The sequence below is a fragment of the Nipponia nippon genome, unplaced genomic scaffold (assembly GCF_047370975.1).
Source record: "Nipponia nippon isolate SJK-2023a ecotype South Korea unplaced genomic scaffold, ASM4737097v1 scaffold_2, whole genome shotgun sequence".
In the NCBI taxonomy this organism is placed as follows: Eukaryota; Metazoa; Chordata; class Aves; order Pelecaniformes; family Threskiornithidae; genus Nipponia; species Nipponia nippon.
Genome location: NW_028262336.1, coordinates 86000608 through 86020943, shown reverse-complemented (window position 1 = coordinate 86020943; position 20336 = coordinate 86000608). Strand labels below are relative to the sequence as shown.

General features: G+C 38.7%; 2 protein-coding genes across 2 annotated transcripts in view; both read right to left on the bottom strand.

Moving 5' to 3' along the window:
- Positions 1-20336, bottom strand: part of TBC1D4 (TBC1 domain family member 4) — a 117114-nt gene that overhangs the window by 87709 nt on the left and 9069 nt on the right. The gene's annotated exons all lie outside the window — the stretch shown is intronic.
- COMMD6 (COMM domain containing 6) overlaps positions 5669-20336 on the bottom strand; it is a 43280-nt gene continuing 28612 nt past the window's right edge. Inside the window, exon 9 of the transcript XR_015705161.1 lies at positions 5669-6410. The gene's annotated coding sequence lies outside the window, so the exon portion shown is untranslated. The remainder of the gene's footprint in view (positions 6411-20336) is intronic.

Below are 20336 nucleotides of genomic sequence, written 5' to 3'. Positions count from 1 at the left end.
CAGGGTGATTAAGTTTGCTTAACTGGTCTTGTTATATTCTTAGAATATTACATGCCATATATGTGTATTACTAAGCTCTCCTTTACTTTAGTTGGTCTTTTGAGCTTTTAAGTGCTGCTAAACAATATGAATTTACTTATATCTGAAGAAGTCTGAAGAACTTCCTCCTAGGGGTACTCCTAGTATTCGTTTGCTTAAAAAAAATCCTGCTGCTACTCCTACAGCCCTGTTTGATACATGTAGCTAATGTGCTACAAAACCTCATTAATTACAATGACCAAATCTCAATGCTTTCTAAAAATCTGCCTATCGTGCTAGAATATTTCTATTTAATTACCAGGAACAGTTGCTGTGCCACACTTGTTAGGAAAGCTTAGTTTTTCTCTATTCCACAAAGTCTAACTCTTGTAAACTCTTACATGAGCGCTTAAAGTTTTCCCAGTAAGCTGTATGCAATCTCGTCCCATTCTTTATTTCTCCGCTTTGTGACCAGTGATCTGTGTTACTATAAGATAGATACTATAGTATCCCGATTTAGGTACAGCAGATCTGGAGAAGCATTTAAAGCTGAGCTACTACATAGTTGTTCGTAATTCCACAGATACAGTGTACAGATAACTCTAGTTTGGAAAAGATGATTAATTTTAAAACACGACTAGTATATTTTCATTTGCTAGGTATGGATTACCAAATGATGATTCGACAGGACTTGTTTCTATAAAGACAATCCCCAAATTAGCGTCAACTTCTGAAATTTAACAACTATGACAAACTTATGGGCTACAACAGGAAAAAACCCACAATCCTATACAAATAAACTTTGTTTTCTTAGGCTAATTCTAACACTGTTAAGCAAGAGATTGAGGATGATTAAAGTCTTCCTATCTAGAGCTTTGTGTAGAAAGACTTAAAATTCAGGATGAATAACTGGGAGAGTTGGGGGAAAGGCAATCTACACTGAAAAAATTAACTTTGTGTACTGACATGACAGAAGGTCAAACAGCTCTGATGAGATCTCTCAGATGAGATCTCTCAAATGAGAGATAGTTCAGATGTCATTACCTTATAATAACGTTTAACAAAAGTAACTTTTGTTCTATCCTGCTTTTCTAGAAAGCAAACGTCATATTTGGACACACAACTAAAAATACCAGGATTGCTTAAAATGCTTGTTTCTAATTTGATTAGCTTCAAATCTGTCTCTCCTGCGTTTAGGCAGTAGGAGCGGTGTTTGATTGCTTCATCATATCAAGAAGTATCTGACTGCAAAACATTTTGCATTTTAGGCCCTTACCCTACAATTATTTCTGCTTGTCCTATATATTGTTTTACTGAGGCTTTATAACCCCGTGCCTAATCATGAGATGTCTTGTTTTGACCAGTGTCTTTAAAAGTTATCCCAAATATGCTCTGGACTTTTAATGATCAGCTATGACCACAGCTGACCACCAGCTTACAGATATTTACTTGACAAGGATTTTGCTGCTTTTCGGCCACTGCATCAACTATGTGTAGGATCTGTATACAACAACTGTTCCATCTTTACATTAGTAGGTGTCTGTACTGCCAGACTGTATACCTCAAGTCTCAGCTGATTTTCCGTAAAATGAAGAAGGGAGGAAGGAAATAAAACACCCTGATAATTCAAATAAAGCTGGTGTAAAGATGGCAGAGAGAGTTTACTTTCTGGTACTTCAATGACAACCTGCCTTTTTTAATCCAACCATTTTCTTGGTTCCATTGGTGGTTCTGCTAATTCAGCCTAAAATTTAAAAATCAAGCTATATTGGTGGTTTGGTTGGTGGTTTTTTTTTTTTTTTGGGGGGGGGTACTTTTTTGCTAACAAATAAAATCTAACAATAAACTTCTGCCTTCAATTGCACTATGTCTTCCTATACCTGCAAATTTTGTCTGGAGTTTCTGGTAACTGAGGGCAGAGCCTGCAGGTTGAAGACAGCTAACCTTGCTGAACTGGGAGGCAGAACAGGTCCATGGGCTGCCTGCTCTGCACTGACAACTCAATTAGAAACATGTGAATGTGCCTGGTTAATGGCAAAATACAAGGGCTTTGACCAGGCATGAGGAACACATTGGCTAATGAAGGTGTTAATTTTCTCAGTCACTGCCTTCCGAGGAAAAACCTATGTCAAAGTTTCCATTATCTAATGAAAATGCTAATCAGTCTTTTCAAATATTTAGTAACTGTGAGTTGAAGCCCTTAGTTAATTTAAACTACATTGTTTGATTATTTTGCTTTTGCACCTGCTATTCAAGACCTATCTGATACGATCTTTTTGACTTAGGGTGAGATAAAGCACTGCTGTAGCTACAAAAGACTACAGACCTGTTAAGACGATGTCCTGCCCCATTCAGAAAAATAATCTTGGATGGAAGGTGCTGAATCATTTAGCAGTTTTTAAAAAAATATGTGTGGGACACACCCCATAGAAATACAAGAACATGTGAAATAATGTGGTAAAATACAGCAAACTATAAACCACCCTAAAAGCTTGTGGTTAAAGTTAGGGAATGTCAGCATCTCTTGTAAATAGAGGTCTGGATTTCTCTTAGTCTGTAGCTTTCTTGTAGAGAGCCACAGTGAAGTCGGTCACTGGATACCCAAGCTTAGATGTGAACAGCCCTTGAACTCTTCTCCCTTCTTTGGCTGTTCCCGAGTTGTTTCTTGCAGTTCCTGGGGCCGCTGGCCTAGCTCTTCTGCAGCACGTGCTGCTTCTCCCTACCGTTCAGTCTCCCCCTAAGAAAAACTCGGGTTTATTTTAAAATAAAAGCATTGTAACTGACATCATAAAAACTTACAATTTTCTCCCTTTCTCAAAGAAATGTTTTCTTGCCTTTTTTTTTTTTTTTAAATGGTAACTAGCAAAATGCATGCTTTTGTAGTTTGGCATTATTCAGTTATGGTTATTGGACTGCATTACAAAACAACTATCTAACCAAATTGAGAGCTACTCTTTTAGCATTTTCTAATCTAGTAGGGGGAAAGTTTTTCACATCATGGAGACTAAGAGCACAGTTGCAGGCATAGAAGCTGGAGAAGCTTTCGAGTAGTCTTAATTTGCAATTCGCAATGCATGTAATAATCTGCAAATCCAGATTCTTCTGCAAATATGCACATCTGCTAAGTTTTTTACCGACCACATTGCTTTAAAGCTTACTGTCAAAATCAATCCTGTCTGTCAACTATGGCATAATTTATCCGATATACTAATTTTTCCAGGAAAGAACAGCACAATGTTATTGCTTAAAATCATCATATGTCATCTTGTAGCTGTATTCCAACTGGAACTTAAATTGCAACATAATTAAATACAGAAGCAGATGAAGTATAAATAACTTCAACTGAATGACTACAGCAGAAACATCTTCACCGTTTATCTCCGTTTTATAGGATTTTGGTTTTAAAAATTTCAAGCCACCTTCCAATGTATTTAGCTGATGTGACGTCTTCAGCCCGTTTGAGAACCTTTCTGAGAGCCCTTGAACAAATAAAATGAAAGTTAAGCAACTGAGAGAAATAGTTCAAGTAACATATCCAAAATAGCCAGCTGAGGCTTTTGCTGAGATGGAAATGTTTTATCAGTGCAATTAGCATCACTGTTAAAGCAGGTTTAATTTCTGACAACCTTTGGAGGAAGTCTTAAGTAACTGACATCCTTCCCCTTCAGTTAAAATACGACAACTTAAATCACACACAACCTAAAACACCCTGGTCAACAGCATACTGACCACTAGAAATATTAGGAACTTAAAACAGGACGACAGACTCACAGACTGCGTTTGCACGGGAGAAGAGGCTGAGGGAAGCGAGTCCGAAGGGAGGCAAGTCCAACGATGCTACATTTGACCCTTTGCTTCCCCTTCCCCAGGTGAAGACATTTTTCTCCTAACATCCTTACCAATACTTCACGCTCCTCCAAAGCAGTAGCAGCATATGGCTTTTGACAGGGTAAGATTTAAACATAGGTAGGGGTAGTAAGCAATGTAACACGTGCTCACTGTGGTTTTCTCTTCTCCGGCTGGTACTGGAGAGGGAAAATGTCTCCAGGGCTACCGCTTCCAAGTACCCGCTACTCCCATTTGCTTCTGCAAACCAGTTTTTGGTGTGCTCTTTTACATCTAAATGGTGAGGAAAAAAAGCGGCCTTGGAAGTGCCTGGATTGTTTGTCCAGGAGGATGAAAAAATCACCAAAGCAATCAGAACTTTCTAGCATTTAAGGGAGGCTGCACGTGAGAGAAGGCAAGTCCTACTGTTCTGGGCCAACACTAAACCTCTCTGATGTATGCTAAGGAGCAGGGTTACAGTTAATCTCTTCCAAGAAACCTCAGGAGTACAAACGACAATCTCCTATTCCACTTTGGAGAGTTAAAAGCTTATTTTGACTACAAGAGAACTTGTAATAGCTAATCATGAAGCAAAGATGCCGAGAGCTTGAGCAAACTCCAGAAATAAGCGTACCCATGACTTCTGTACTGGCAGATACTAGACGCAGCCAAAGAAAGGTTCAGCAGACTCAAGTCATCTCACACCATGCTTCCTCCGATTATATGTGATCTTTTTCTTTGGGTTACAAACCATGTGGAATCTCAGAGCTTTGTCACTTGCAAAAATACTGAAAATTATTTGGAAATTTTATGATCGTGCCTTCAAGTTGTGTTCAGAGAAAACCCTTCAGAATGCATCACTGGCGTTCTTACTGCTCATCATTTCCCTATTGGTTTATGTGCTTTTGTGGTATTTTATGTCAAATGTAAACTTAGATCAGGAACCCCACTTCATGGGAACCACAAAATGCAAATTAATATTCCAAAATGAATAATGACTTTGTTTCTCAGCCTATACACATGCTACAGCTGTCAAAGAATGTCTGTTACAGTCAGTATTTCCTTAGATTTTGGGTTCTCTTCTCCCTAATAATTGGGTGTCTCAACTCACCCCTAGGAATACACTACATTTTTTTTCTCAGTTCAATTTTTCCCCATTTAATCTTTTTTAATTTTTGAAAAAACGTGCTTGAAATTTTCACAGTCCAAGCAGCAATGTCATCATTTTTGACATGTTACTGGTAGAACAAACTGTTCTGTAGAGGCAATTTTATGTTTGTTTGTTTTTTTTTTTTATTCTAGACCTTTAGCACTACAGTTACTGTCATAGTGAGTTACCTGTGTTTGTACTGAAACTTATTATCTAAACCTATGCTTGAGCTTAAAATAAATGTTTTGCCTAAAATAAAAGTATGCTACATGCACTAAAAAAACCAGGAGTGCACAGCTCATACTTTAAAGCATTGACTTCAAAACTAAAAGCATCAGTAACAGTGTTTTTTAACAAGTAGACCTGAGGCAAATTTATGCTTCCTTTAACAAATATTTGGGAGTTCAATTAACTTAATAGTTTTGAGATTAATCAATATTTTCATCAGCCTGAATGATTACCTGTGCTTATAACTAGAAGTGCAACAATGGAAAAGCGAAGGAACAGATTTTATTTTATTTAATAGTGAAGATGAAAATTCAAAGAAAATTCACTGTAAAAACCATAATTCTTAAAAAGTATTATATTTCTCTCTCATGGACCAATGCTTGGCTAAACACCAGATTTTAGATCTAATTTGGGAACTATTAAAAAATAGGAGTGATTACGAAATGGAGAGTGAGTTTTACCTTATCGGCACAGGATGTTTACTGCTGATTAACTTTCTACATAGATGTTAACCTTTAATACATTAGAAATAGCTATTGCATAGCACAATACTTTTCCGTGGTGCCTGAAGGTTATGTTCCACAAAAGTATTTTGGGGCTTCCCATAAAGGCTTAAAGTACTGTATTCAGATTAGGAACCCTAAAACAGAAGGTGCTATGTGGTCGACCTCGAACCACTGTAAAGTGAGAATATACGTGATTATTTTTTTTTTTTAAGTCAATTGTAACATGAGTGATGGCCTAAGGAAATGCATGTCAGGAATTCTCATATTCTGACTCATTGCTCAGAGGACAGGACCAATGCTTGGGGGACCAACATCAGCCCCAGCTAATGAACAGATCTGGGATGTAGCTTGGATCTTTCCACGCTGGGAATATGGGAGCAGTTGGTTGCCAAACATCTGCTTTCAAAAACATGCAGAAAGCAGAAGAAAAAAAAAAGTCTTCTGATAAGAAAGCAATTCCAATTTCTGAGAAAAAGGGATTTATTTTGGTATGCCTGGTTTCCAAAGACAGATTCTGACCCATTCCCATAGCATACAATGAACAGCTCTGATATGGCAGTGTTAACCTTGCGAGGTGGGTTTGTTCCATGATGCCCTTTGAACAACGAGGCAGACTTGGTCTTCAGACTGAGGTGTCTTCTGGGGTGCAGCGTAGCTCTCCTCCTGCTCTGGGGGCTCTATGTCTAATGAAAAAAAAAAAAAAGGATGTAGGAGGTGGTGTGGACTCGAATCTTGTGCCATGGACAGAATAAAGCAGAATCATGAGCTGAAAAAAGTTTCTGGTCTCTCTCGTATTACAAGTACCAACTAAGAACCTAGTTTATTTCCTGACATCAAGAAACAATCCCTATGGATTTCTCCTTGTTAAGACAAATCTGTCACCCATCTTTGATTTGAAAACTAGACTAGCATAATTGGTGCAGTGTTATTTGTGCAAAATAGAGCAATTTTGCTCAACTTATATTAAAGCTATATAAAACGTGCACTGAGCAACTAAAATAGACTGGTATTCTGCTGGGTACATGAGGCAATCTCCCATGGAAACTTCTTTCCTGTTGCAATCCTAATTCAAATGATGTGCTGGTAAGTAACTAACTGTTGAACACAACTGCTCCCATCACATATCAGTTCAAAAGGTTTCTAAACTTCATTTGCTCATTAACAGTCTCAAAAATCCCCATCATTATAAATGAGTCTTAATGAATGAATGAACGAAATGTCTCCTCTCTTCATATACCACAGTTGGGGCACGTATATACATACACATCTAAAAATCCAGAAATGAGATTCATGGCAATTTTTGTTTCCAGTCCATGAGTCAATGGCAAGATTCTTGCTGAAAGAGTGAGGACATGGTGCTTTGGATGCTGGCTGGATGCAGGACTGAAGCTGCAGTGCCATCTTGATGTAAAGGGACATGCTCCACAGCACAATTCTAACCTTCTTCAAAAGTTAGAAAGACTGAAGGACCATTCTCCATTGAGTTTGTATTTTGTTGTTGGTTTGTTTGTTTTTTTTTTTTTTTAATACGGTGCTCACGCTTTGCAGTATTATGTCAAAAAAGTCATATTCCATGATGTTCTCTCTGTGAGAGAGTTATTTCTTCATTTTTAATGTCTGCATCTAGTTAGGTTAGATTTTTAAAAATTATTTTCAAGTGCATTTCAGCTGGACCTGTAAGGGCACATGATAAACTGTACTTGATAGAAAAGGCGTGCTAACAACAGACATCAAGTAAAATCAGCTGTTTCTGTAAAGCCTAATTCTAAAATAGAGTATATGGTCCACAATATTGTCCATTTAAAAAGTGGTATGTATTTTAACAGACCTCTGTCCGTGTTAGGCCCATTTGCCTCAGCCAATAGTAGGCAAAGAATTTTGATCTTTGCATCTTAGCTCATACTTAAACCCAAAATCTGTTCATTTTAAATCTACTAAACAAGTCTGTAATACTGAATGGATACAGAGCACCAAATTTGCTTCTGCCTCAAATTCAGCCTCTCCAAACCGATTCTTTCAAATTCAGAAATACCAGATAGCGATTAAAAACCGCTACAGTTTGTCTGCTCTATGATGAAAATGAGAAGCGACCAAGCAGCCATTACCAATAAACATAGCTGGAAACTTCAAACAGAAACTGAAGTATGTGCAGACAGATTACCCCTGTCTTTACAGGTAATCTAGGTGTTACAATCACTGAAAACCTGAGGAAATCTGAAGAAATTATAAAAATTGTTTCAAAATATTCAATATCTGTCTCAAAGGGATTATCAGGGAATTCTACATTTAGTTTTAGATAAATGGAAATCTTTTAAGAGCTGGCAAACTTCTCCTCTCAGAGAGTCATATCTGCCCTTAATATATGTTAACATATTCAAAAAGTAGATGCTGTATATTTAAAGCAATTACTAAAAGTTAGGCTATAAAAAGCTGCCCTTTATATTTATATTCAGTAAATGAGTAATCATTTCCCTTCTGAAACTCTATTTGATAAACAGATGTATTTATTAGGAAGTATCTTCTCAAAAATGAGATCAGTTGCTTTCAACTATGCACAGACCCGTCTAACCATCATGTCTCGAATTCAAATGTAGCTAAGAGCAGTTTTCACAGACGGTAATAAAAAGGGTAATGCACTCTCTACTACAGAGGCATGACCGAATTCATTTAAGCTGTGAAATTACTTTTAATGCTACTGGAAAGCCTTTCTCTTTAAAATGAAATTACTTTTACTGAACTGTGTAGGGGATTCATTAACTCTAGTATTTCCTAGCATCTCTAATCTACCAGTTTTGGTGTTGTGAAATATTATGGAAATAGACTGTATTTTCATCAACCTTTTCCATAACATCAGGGGAACTTGTATCACACTCCTGGCTCGAGATGCTTATGGCTAAGCCAGGTAATTACCTCCTAGTTTTACTGTGACCTGAAAAGCATCTCTCTAGGGCTCTCTTGTTTCGGCAGCAGGCTCAGCACTGGACCTCACACGTATGGATTTCACCAGCTTTCCAGACTGCATACAATATATAGTCCGAGTATTCTGTCTTTACTGTCTACTCTTAAGGTAGAAGGGATGACCAACAGGTCTTCCGAGGTTTACTTCTTCATAACCCTAATACTGCTGTCCCCTGGTGTTTGTTCAGAAATAAGAATAGGAGACAGTGGGAAAAGGATCAGATAACAGCATCACCATCTTCCGTCCTTCCTGAAGATGATCTCAAAAAGGAATGGCCATTTTTAGGGGCTCTCCTACCCCCAAAGACTAGGGTTCATTTCTAGTTCCTCTTGCTGGTCTGCAAGTCCATCTGGAGGGAAACTACCGTGCTCCGGCACTTAAAATACATCAGAAAACACAACGTTCTTGTAAAACATGAATGGAAACAACGCTTCTGAACAGGCGAATTTCAGCAGCAGAGCTGTGCTGCTTGCAGAAAGCTGAATGTTTGAGAAGTCAGGCACTAACACCCCCGTAGTGAAACCAGCTGCCCACCAAATCTGTGCCTGCTAGGTCATGAAGGTCTGATGCCCTGGGGAGTTCAAAGGAAAAGGTCCTCTCTCCACTGCATTTAAGAATAACTTGTATGCTTTGTATTTTCAAAGTACAAAAGGTATCTGTAGGTTTCAGTATTAAAAAGTTGTCTTTTAAGTGAGAAAAAAAAAAAAAAAAAAAAAAAAGCAGGGTGGTGGGTTTTCCCCCCTTTCTTGTTTTCACACACAGTGAGTAACCCTGCCATATTTAGAAACAGTCAATAAGGTGTGAGCACATGCCTCTTTCCCACATCTGAGAAAATACACCTCATCTTGGCTTAGATTAGGGCAAACTGCCGCTCTGCTCAGACAACCAGCCTCAGAAACCCGGGCTACGATGAGAGGCCAAAAAAGCAAGTTACCCATCTTCTCATCTGTTCAACTCTTTCTGGAGATCGACCCCACAGTTAGCATTTGTATTTCAGAACAAGCTGAAATTCTGACCCTATTTACCCTGCATCCGTGGGATGGATGTTCTTCTCTGAAGGAGTCAAGCTTTCAATTGATTTTACTGATCAGCAGAATTTCCAATACCAGTTTATCATTCTATAATATAGACTTATAAGCACCCGCCAGGGAAAGATGGGGCCCTTTTTACTAATGAGCATTAGCACAAGTTTGGTGTTAGAGATGGAAATCTTTGTCTGAAGATCAAAGTAATAACAGGAACCATTAGGGCTTTAATTTCTCCTAATCCCTTTCAAAATGCTGTCTCTTCTATTATATCCTCAAGCACAAAAAAGGAAACATTCACTATGTTAAATCTGAATGTGATTTTAACATACATAATCGCTCGTTTCCACATACCCATGTCTGAAACTAAATTAATTCATAATGCATTCCGCTTCGTTCCTTTTTTCCCCTCACATTTTTGGTAAAATTCTCATCACTTCTGAGCTGGAAATGTCTTACAGAAAGAGACACCCTCCACCCCCCAACCCTAGAAAATTCATATGAAAAACTCAACGACACATTTGACAATTTAAAATAATGCCCATTCCTCTATGGAAGAGCATCGCTTTGCGTTGTTTTTTTCCCCAGTCAACGCTTTTAAAATAAAGACTGCTTATGTCTCCTGGAACGAAAGGATGCTCAGGTAAGCCAACAGTTCATGCTACAGGGCTCTGGTTTTAGATCACAACTTTGCCAAGCTTTCTGGACTGACATCTTCAAAACAGTTCAGTTACTGAACTATTATACTTTTCTTTGGGTTTTGGCTCCTGTTAAAAAAAAAATAATCAAATCACCGCAAGCAACTCTTCCAAGGTATTTGGACATGCAAACTCTTCTGTTTGGTCTTTGTGTATAATCTGAGATTCTTGTCTCCACCAAAATGTATCTAAATTATAAATCTCTGCAAAATGTTGGCTAACAGGTATTTGGTAAGAAATGTATCTATAAAGTGGTCGCATTCCCTGGATGCTAACCAGACCCTGAAAATACTTTCATCCAACCTTTAGCAATTTCTGCCTGCAAACACAGCTCACAGTGGATTTGCAATATGACCAAGTCCACAAATTCAGGAGTGGGAAGGAAAGACTGAGTTTGGATAACAAGCTAGGGAGGGGAAAGAAGGAAAGATGGGGACCAGACAGGATTGAGAGAAGAGAAAGAACTGCAGGGGGGAGCTGAAAGGGTAACGGGGAGTGCAGCCAAACACATGACAAAAGGAACGAGGTAAAAGCAAGCAAGAGAGATTGATGAGGACCTGTGTCAGACCAGGGACTGCCAATACAAAAAGACTGACAAAACCAGAGATCAGAAAAAGACCCAAGAAGTTCGAGTCACACTGAGTGCAAATGAGCGCCACAGCAGCAGCCTGCAAACTGGGAACAGGCTGCGATGGCAAAGGAATGGGATTAGGCAAAGATGAGCTGGAAGCAGAATGCAGAATTCAGTACCCACTATAATTCTCACTCCAGCATCTGAAATGTTTTCTCTCAGTAAATGTCTGGGAAAAATTACCATCTTTTTTTTTTTTTTTTTCTCCCAATAGCACTGGAGGACAAGTCTTCTGTTGCCATCAGTTATCCAATTACCTCAAAAGGGACAGAGATTTGCAGTGGGTATAGTGAGGTTCCTAACAATTTTTGTGGTTAAAGACTGATGTTTTTTCTCTCCACAAGACCCCTGGCTCGTTCACTTAAGGACATAATCTGTGAACGAACCAGAACTGCAGTGGAAGACAGTCCAGCTGCTGCAGTTATAAGAACGTTTGTCATACATGGCCCAAGGAACAGAAATCAGAAAATGAGGATGACTTTGTAGTTACAGAAGATAAACTGTAGCAAAGGAGATCGTCACTCTTCTTCTACCACTGGCATCTCTCGTGGTGCTAGGCAAAGTGCTTAAACTTCACTTTAGTGTCCAGCGCTTTGTGCACTTCTCAGTGTCCGAGTGACTGATTTAAGGTCCTGGAGTCTGATGAGCTGGAAGCCTGGGAAGTTACAGCTGGAACAGAAGCCTGTATGAGGTCTGAATATATCAACTATTTTGACAAGACAGTTCCTAAACACCCTAGATTGAGCATTCAAGTAACAGATATCTTCCATTTCTATCCAGTTAAAAATCTGTTCCTGGTATTTTAATTTTTTTTTTTTTTTTCAAATTAAGACACCTCTTCCCTTCTCTCACAAATGTGAAAATAAATTTAATAATGCTTTTGTAAAACATTCAGATCCTATAGTAACAAGTAGCTCAGAAAACCCTTTGAAGTAGTTAATAAAGACATCAATGTATAATACAAAATATTTGTAACATTTGGTAAAAATACTAAGTATACAAGAAACTGTCGCCAGGTGATTTCCTACAGACTTTTTGTACCTTCTGCCATCTACAGGGGCTCCTGGAATCAAAAAAGGGACTTTGTGAAAAAGCGATGCCCTCACCGTTAACATCTATGGCATACCTCTAATAAAACTGCTTTTTCCAACAGACTCCAAAGTTATCAGGTCACATAAAACTGCAATCTACTAAAAAAGTATTTGGAAGAAAGATCCAATAGCATGTTCTTGAGTACCTGAGTTTGTGGCAAAACAAGTAACAGCTTGTTTTTAGAATATTTTGGAATTATTTAAAGTTGATATTTCATAGTAAAGTGAAGTATGCCTGCTGGAAGAGGATAGGTGACACCCTAGATAATTTCCTGTTAAGGCACATTTCAAACCAGCTAACAAATAAGTAAAAGAACATTTGTAAAGGTCTTGGTAAAAATAAAAATTTACAAAAAGCTTTCACGTGGAAACGAGACCTAACTACAATGCTCTTCAGATTAACCTTCCCAGTCAAATTTTGGGCTTGCAGCCAATTTCTGGAAAGTTTATACCTGTGAGCCAACTCCCTGAAGTCAGCTAGACTTGTCCAAGAACACCTGAAAGGCCTGTGCCTTTAGAAATAAGCTTGGAAAGAATCATCACTTCTAAGTATTTAAGCATATAGATGTTAGCAGAATAATATAGTTCTTTGCAATAACTGGCATTTTTGTGCCAGCCCAGCTGTAACACTGGGCAATTGTGTCCTGAGCTCAACCAGGAACTGCGGCTCACAAGAAGGCAGCATGACTGCAAGGTCATAGAGAAAGGTTGTTTGCAAGCTGGGAAATAACCTGAAGTGAGGTACTTCATTAGAAATTATACATATGACCCCTGCTGCATGTTCTCAGCAAGGGATCTAGAAGGAAAGGCTTATAGGAAAGGAATTTATTTGCATAATATATAGAGAGCTGAACATTTTAAGAGGATCAGTCCCCCAAACAGGAGGTTGACATTTGCTGAAACAGGACTCATGCTGTTCAAAGCAGCCACCAGTACCACATTTGCAGATTCCTTTAGGTGAAACTGCAGAACCAGCTAGAAAAATTCAGTTATGCTTGATCACATCCAAATTGCTTTACAAGGTCTAGATGTTCCCGTGTATAGTTTTTTGCAAGGCATGGATGTTTCTGCTTTATACCATTGCGTTGGGGAATTCTTGAGGTGCACAGCGAAAGATGCAATTCTCATACATAAGCATTAGATACTCAGAATCTGAAACAGCGAAGTGAAAGTAACTTATGCTTGAGAAAATATAACAGTAGAAGCTGCAGGGAATTTTTTCTGAGGCAAAATCATCCTTCACAGAAAATCTGGAGAAATACACAAGCATTAGAGCTCCCCAGAGACTCGAAAGAGGCATTTTTGTTAATCTGGACTATTAAACATTGCTAGTGACTCAACCTATTCCTGAATATATCTGATCTTTTTTATAGTCCTAATAAGCACATAAAGTCAAAACCCACACACAATCAGTACTTTCTTTTAAATTTACTCATCTCTAAAAGATTATATCTAGTCTAACTAGATAAATTTATGTCCAACCTACTAAAAAAAACACAGTGGCACAGAGAAATAATACTTTTATGAATGGGATTTCCGTGCTTGAGCTATTCAAACACATTTTCATGCAACAGCACCCTTTAAAATATGCCATTTTTTGATGTAGTTAATATCTTCTCTTCCCTTAGCTGATGCCATCTGTCAGTTTATACTGCGTGGGCTGGAGCAAGAGGTATGCACTGATGTATACTGTCATATATGCCCCTGCTACAGACTGAGACCATCCAGGTTGATGGAAAGAAGCGACTGGATCAAATGGGTGATGAAGACCTATCATAGTACTCTGAGCTCCCTGGTCAAAAGACATGGGCAAGGGTCTGGCTCTCTATGGTACTTGAATCTGTGAGAGCCTAGAAGTAATTTACTTGAATAAATTACTACTGTGTTTTGGGTTTTTTTCCTTCATGTTACTATATTCAAACTATGCAGATTTCTGTAAAGCAGAAAAACAAATGAATAACCATGATGATAAACCCTTCTGATCAACTACCATCCAAGATGGATAAACAAAATAGAGCCAAGAGAAAAAATAGCACCAAAAGGAAAAAAGACAAGAAGTTACATGGCTAATGGGAGGTATGACGCCCAAGAAGGTATTTATATAGTTATTTACTCTGTAAAGTTGTAGTGCTACATCTGTGAGCAAACTGGCAACTAACCATGTTTGGTGTTAGAAATAACGTGATTCAAGAAGTGGAAGGAATATATTTGTCAGAGGCACTGGCCTGATTATCATGCAGGACACAAGAAGCTTCCCTTTCCTCCAAGCTGCCCATAATCGTTCCTCCAGCAGACCGCAAGCACTCCCATGGAAGTGTTACGATTCCCTCATGGAGAAGGGGCATTGCTCCCCCTTTTCCCCCTACCTTTAACCTACACTGCCGTATCGTCTCAGAAACAGCACTCTGAAATGTTGTTACATAGAGTTTCAAGTCCCGTGAACTTGCCAGCTTCTTTAAGACCAGTGAAAGAACCGAGGGCTTGTTAGGGACTCTACCTGCTCACCCTTTGCCGCAGTGCACCAGGGCAGGGGCTGGCGAGTTATTCTTGACACTCAGTTTTGAGTCTGCTTGCTTGGAAAAAAGCATTTGGGAGCTGGGAGGCAAAGGCATTATGACGGAAGGTAGAAGCCCTCTTCATCTTCAAATCAAATTTCAAGCAGTATCTTATATATGAAAATATTTGATTGATAGTTACCAGAATGCCTATCGCAAGGAGTTAAACATGCTTTAAAAAAAATTCATTATCAACAACTAACCTGTCAAAACAACCTTCCAATAGAGATAATCTTCAAAGACCACAAACTGAATATAAATTTTTGAAAGGATTAATTTTACATACTTGCATAGAGAGCATGTTCTAAGGCTCGTATTAAACACATTCAAACCTCATTAGATACATACAAGATCAGCACAGTGACCTACAACAGCAGCCTTGTACTACATTAAGATGCAGAGAAGTAATAGGACACTTTCAAGGACAGATATTAACTTTATAATTTGATATATGAACTATAACTGCATTAACAGTAAAAGAGAAAGTGTCCTCTGCTACTATTACGAGTGGATTCACAGAGAAGAGTAAATTAGAAATTGGTAATTACGTCAACGTCATGAATATGTTTGCACATTTGAAAACTTCAGGCACTAGAAAATGCTGCTGAATCAATCAAATGTTCCAGAGATTAAAGTACGCTTATCTGGAGCGCACTTTTTCACAGCAGTTCCTACCGGGCTCAAGTTTACTTTGCTCTTAACCAGGCAATCTACCAGCTGTAGCAGCAGCCATGCAGTAACAAGCACCCTTCAGCAGCAATTTGTCTCAGTGGCAGCTATAAATGACTCAGCTCGTCATGTCACCCTCCAGGAGTTAATATTACATACAGCTCAGCAACCTTGCCCTCCACAGTAGGGGCTGGGGCTTTTTTGGTTTGTTTGGGGTTTTTTTGTTACTGCCTCTATCACCAAGAAAGTGAACTTTCACTTCTCATCGGCCATGCGCAGTTTTGACTTAAAAATAAACATGTGCCAGGTTGTGTGTTTTAAAAAAGGGCATGAAGGTGAAAAGGAACTTTAAATGCCAAGGAACTTTGAGCAAGTCAAACTGTTAGAATAGCTCTATTAAAATTGAAATGATCATCATGCATACTTATTTTTACATAAAATTTTCTGTTCAAGTTTTTATTCACTAAGCAGCTGTTATCAGAACACACATTAAAAAAAAATAGGTTAATGGCAAAAAATAAAAAAAAGAGAGAGGAGCTAGACTTGGTGATATTTCTAAAATGTGGAACTTGCAACTAGCAATATGAACAGGAATAAAGTTGGAATTTTTATAATCCTGATAGCTATATCTGAAAAGCTCAGCTCCTGGCAACATGCAATCAAAAGAATGACTGGCTTTTTTTCTTTCAAGTTTTAATTTGGGGCCAGCGGGCTTGTGGGAAGCAGTGGGGGGAATGGGATTATTATCTTTTTTTTTTCCCTATGGTCAGAATTGCGACTCTTCATGGTTAACAGTACTGCATGCAGTACAGACAACTCCTGCAAAAAAAAAAAAAAAAAAAAAAAAAAAAAGATTATAATCCTGGATTGGGACCATTTCAAGGAGCTGAGAAAAATGGAAGAGCAAGAGACATGACATGAGAAAATAATAACCAGTAGCCTTGTATACGCATATGGTAAAAAGACTGTAAAAGCCTGCAAATTTGAAAATTAATGCATCTGTTGACAAGCAGTAAGGGATCTCACAGTGATCTGTGTTCTTTACTGTTCTGCGGGCAGCTCTGATTTCTGTACCAGACTCTCCGTTATCTTCACATCGCGGTTCTTAACCCCGACTTCATCACGGCCATTCACAGGCACCAAGGAGAGAAGACATCCCTTTAAGAAATGTGCTCCCCTGGCTGAACGCTCCCAGTGCGTACAACAAACAAAGCCAGCAAATCTACATGCCAGTAAAAACTGTTGTGTTTTCTTAGGTCTCTGCAGGGCTCCAAATGACAGTAGCATCATGTACTGAATCTGAATTAAAAACCCGTCACATGCTTATCCACCTGCTTTTTCAACTGAGCTGAAAGATATTTTGACATTTTAATATGAACAGTACTAGTAGAAACAAGAAACTTCAAGACTATTATTGCTATGACATAGTAATAGCAAGAGACTGCTATATTTGATGGTAGGATGATACTCAAAGCAGTATAAAAACCAAAATGTGCTACAGACCAGTAAAGCAGTACAATCTTCTAGAAGCTGGTGATGCTATAGGAAAACACTGCGCAATCTGGGGAGAACGACTCATGTGACTTGGTTCCCATTTCAGATCAGGGCTTTCTGGACAGAGTCTTAGGTTGTCGACCGAATAGTCCGCTGAAACCAACCCAAAGTAATTAAGCCTGGGATGAAAGCACGCAGCAGACCCTGCATAGTTTCATGCAGGGCTCTTGGGGGTACATAACAACAGCCCTTCCAGGAGCAGTGATCCATTACAATTCATGTACGCTGCTCCCTGTACCATGGCTGGGGAGCCCACGTGGCAGCACTATGCTCAAGTGAATTAACTGACCTCTGTAAGAGGACACCATGAAGCTTACTCTTTATTCCCAACAAACTGGCCCAGTACAGAGCTGAAAGGAAGTATTTTCTATACGTTACATAGGTAACAGACTTAAATACTTTATAACTGATGGAAAGAAGAATTATCACGGAAAAATAAAGCTTGAACTTCCTATAAATAAACTCAGGTGGTCCTAAGTTTAAACCTTACACCCTACCCGCTATTACTGGAAATCAGTAATCACATTCAAAAGCACAATATAGATGCGAGCATGCTTCAAATCATTATGTAAAAAGCCAAAATATATAGCAGAGTTGAGCACTCTACCAAAGTGGTTTTATCTTATTAGGTGTTAACTATTACGTACACAGCTGCGTAGGCATGCACGCGCTGGGTGGTGTGTTTCTACAGGGATGGCAACAACCCGTGGGATTCCGCAGAGTACTTTGAGCTTCCCACAGAGCTACAGCAAGAATTTTAAAATCTGCAAGATGAGCGTGAAAGCCAGTGGAACTCTGTGGGAGTTCTTCAGGTGGTGGTATACTATGCAAATAAAATCTCATAGTACAATTGCAAAGCACAACAGCAGGACTAAATAGCTAAAAAACACCCTATATTATAGGCTGGGGTGGCAAACAAAGAATTAGCACTGCCATGTTGAAGAAAAGTATCAGAATGAAACTTTGAGTTAAGCTTCCCTATTATGCTAATGATATTCCAGTTTATAATGTGATGCATTACCTGACAGGTAATAAACGGCAACCTATACATATACATCCTGGCTTGCCTGAGGCTGACGTTTCCAGAAGTAACAGAATTCAGCTGAAGCATCCACTCCGTTGTGCTGCAGAAATCAAGTATTAATTGTCTTCTCAAAATCCGACCTGTTTATGGTGGTCATGTGAGAACTCAGAGCAGCAGCGTATCAAATAGGTTGTCAAATCCGAAAAATTTAGACTCAGATAAGAAATAAAACGGCACTACAGCTAAGCTTCTGTTCAGCTTACTATTGATGGTATTGTTAAAAAGGACTGTTGAAGTTGCAACCTATAATTTTCACTGAAAACAGAAAGTTCCCTTTCAAATTCCCATACAACAACAACTAGCAAGCGTATGATATTAAGTTAAACAGTTGAAGTGCAGAACAGTGTGTGAACACACAGAAACAAAATATTTGGTTACATAAAGAAACCTCAAGATCATTAATCTAGTAGTCTGGGCTGGTCTCTACATTTCTTACACTCCCAACTGTGATGCGGTATATTTTAAGGACAACCTCCATATTGAGAAAAAAAAATACAAAAACAAAACCCAAAACACCCCAGCATTCATATAGATCGACTGATGTGCTCTATAGAATTTTTGTATATTGCCTTCTTCTGTGGTGATTTTGCAGACAGAATGTCACTATGGAGGAAACGTATTCGTTTTGTAAACTTCACGCCACCCCACTAAACTGCAGATATTATTTTTAGTTCTCCCTAGCACTAAGCAGACAGGGAATCCAAGGCGCTCTGCCAGGATGTAAACCCACTCCTTCTGAGCTGGCTTTAATCATGTTGCCTTGCTCCCACTCCGCTCCCATGTTTAGATCAGCAAATTTCCTCAAGGATAAATTTGAATACATGCACACATATGCCATGGATAATCTGGGTGTGTTTCTTCATGAATAATTCAGATAAAAGTATGATGTGCTGCTCCTGCTGAAAGGCCCACTTGATTCTCTCTTTTGGCAAGGTTCGCGCAAAAAAGCGCTGCTGAAGACTAGCCAACATCTTGCCTCTATTTATAATGTAGTTGGTTTACAAAAAAAGTAGATCCTCTTTACAAACTGTTTTGTACTGCTCAAGCTTGCAGACCTGCTGCACAGAAAATTAAGGGATTCTCATTGAGTATGACCACAAAGTCAGGCCAGAAGTATTTTCGGCAAAAGATATACTTGTTTAAAAATCTTTCTCCATAAAAAACATAAAGTCTTGTACTCAAGCCTAAACCAAATGTTACAGGAGGAGCAGTATTTTCGATAGAAAGCTCTCCAGTCAGATCCTATAGGATCTGCATGTTACGGCAACACTTCAGGATATTAAAATATGTTTTTCTGATTTGTTTTTTGTTTGTTTGGTTGGTTGGTTGGTTTTTTAAGTATAGTTACAACAGCTTGTTTGGGAATTTGTATCCTAAACAGCTCACATTGCCACAAAAGTACCATGACACTGAGGGCAGTCTGGTATTTACTTCCATTGCCAAGTATGGCTGCAGGTCATACATGCAATCCCTTTCTATTCTGTACACTAGTGGGAATGGATTTTTTCACCTTAGACTACCAAAGCCGTAATTTTGCATGCTACGGCAGGCAGGAATGACAGAGCTTTGCATGTGTACTGCAGTCCACCCTGGACGTCAACCTGAAGGTCATACATCAGCTTTCAACGCAGGGTTTAGCTGGAGTTTATGTGCTGCTTTGTTTCTACGCTTCCAGCTGAGCGGTTCCTAAAGAAAGCAACTGGTTCCTCTCTGGCAAATACGGCTCTGTTAAATATGTACTATCCTACTTCTATTTTTATTTAGAAATCCTACCGTAACTTGAGATCAAGTTGTTACGAATAATCAAGCCAAAGCAAGAAACAAACTGTGAGAAGGCATATAAAAATACGTTTCAACGAGTTAGCATTGCACGTCCTAGTCTTTCATTGCTCTGTTTCTGAATATTTACTCTAGTTCAGAAATACTCAAGAACCCACAGACCACTGACTACTCCCAAAGTTCCTGGGACATTGCTCTTTTTTTCCTTTTTTTTAATGAACATAACAGGAAACCCATATCGGCATCACAGAGTACATAAAATATATTTAACATCAGCATCCTAAAAAAAAAACATTTATTAATCTTGCTAGGAAAAACAAAATTGTGAACAGTCTGGAAGGCAGTCATTGCTATGCCCCCTGGGATAATATTCCAACTGCCCACGACATGTTTTTCGATGCATCAAGGATCTCTACACAGCACTGTGCAGATCTAGATGTTCTTGCCAAGAGGAGTAATGAAATAAAACATAATCCCAGTCATTTTAACAGAGCAAGCTGCTTGTTAAGGTTTATCAACATACAAAAATGAACTGTACGACTGCAAGACACTTTGAATACAGTC